At 44.3% G+C, this 1,569-nt stretch overlaps 1 protein-coding gene across 1 annotated transcript in view; it reads right to left on the reverse strand.

Moving 5' to 3' along the window:
- The window catches only part of LOC109465570, a 6,445-nt gene that overhangs the window by 1,451 nt on the left and 3,425 nt on the right, over nucleotides 1-1,569 (reverse strand). The window lies entirely within an intron of this gene.

The following is a 1,569-nucleotide window of genomic DNA, read 5'->3' on the forward strand; positions in this document are numbered from 1 at the left end:
TACATATATCAGGTGTGTGTGTGTGTGTGTGTGTGTGTGTGTGTGTGACACAAGTGTAGAATCATACACTGTTCTTAACATTCTTGTGTATGTACCATCCAGTTTCTTGTTCTGGGCTGCACTCATAGCCCATGACTCAGAGCTGTAGAGTAGAATGGTCATATACAGATAGATAGATGTTATGGGATAGTTTGAGGTCTAGTACAAGCTGATACTACCGGTAGAGATCACAAAAGACTCACCTTCCACTTGTGGGGTGTTGGAGACTGCCGGGAACGTGGAGACAAAACTAGTAGTGGTAGTACTAGCAGCAGCTGCAGTAGTACTGGTAGTCGAAGTAGCAGTAGTACCAGTAGTAGTAGTAGTAGCAGCAACAGTAGTAGTAGTAGTAGCAGTAGTAGTAGTAGCAGTAGTAGTAGTAGCAGTAGAAGCAGCAGTAGTAGTAGCAGCAGTAGTCGTAGCAGAAGCAGTAGTAGTAGTATCCGCAGTTGCTGGTGACTGTTGAGAGATGATTATATTGTCATTACCTTCGCCATGGTTATATTTGGCAGTTGCGTTTGTCATTCTGTATGTCTGTTGGTCAACAAGACAACTCAAGAACGGCTGGATGGATTGGTTTCATACTTGGTGCATTGGTAGGGTGTAACGAAAACTAAAAAAAAAATGACGAATAAAAACAACAAGACTGGCAATGTAAACAAATATTGCCATGGCGACGGTGGTTGCTGTTAGCATGGCACTGACAGCATTTCATGATTTTGAGGAAGGCTTTACTAAGTCTAATCAGATACAGTGCACTCCTCCCCTGAGTGTATAGTGAACGAGCCCCTGGGTCACAGAAAGTAGAGCCATCTTGGAATTCGAAGAGGTCTTCCCAAGGGTTCCAGGGATGTGGGCATAGAATGTGGGTCAGAGACATGCCTGTGGACATTCCATTCCTGTGGACAAAATGCCTGTACCATTCCTAGAATTCTTGCAAACTGCACACAATACTGTACCATTAGGCTCCTCCCTGAGACGTTGCCAAAAACGAGACAAGGCGTATACGCACCTGTGGTGGGTTTGTGCTCAAGTAGAACAAGAGAATGACTCCGCCGACGATGCACAAGCCAAGGAAGGCAGCCGTTGCTAAGCAGACCAGGCGCGGTGTGCGTCCTGAAATATTGCAGATTACAGAAATTGAATTAAAAGTAAATACATGGTTCGCCAAAAAGCAGTTACTCAAGCAACTGGATATGATTTTGAAAACGTCAGACGTTTCAGTTAGTATCCACTAGCTTTCGTCAGTGACTGAGAGACCAGAGGGGAAAACAGGTTTATAAGCACAACCTATTGATTGATATGCAAATAAAGTGAAGACAAACTTTTGGAAGTCGAAAAAGGAACAAAAGTCAGACAAGTCAAGACAAGATGATGCAAATTAGTCTGAAAGCTCCTGTTATACAGAACAGGAGCTTAAGTGTTGTCTGTTCTCGGGGCTGGGAGTGCCAATTCCCAAGTACCGGAAAGATCGACCCGTAGCCCCCCTTCCCTGTTGAGGGTGGGGTTGTACATTCTTTCATATATTGC

This window comes from Branchiostoma belcheri, unplaced genomic scaffold (assembly GCF_001625305.1).
Source record: "Branchiostoma belcheri isolate BF01 breed outbred unplaced genomic scaffold, Haploidv18h27 scaffold153, whole genome shotgun sequence".
In the NCBI taxonomy this organism is placed as follows: Eukaryota; Metazoa; Chordata; class Leptocardii; order Amphioxiformes; family Branchiostomatidae; genus Branchiostoma; species Branchiostoma belcheri.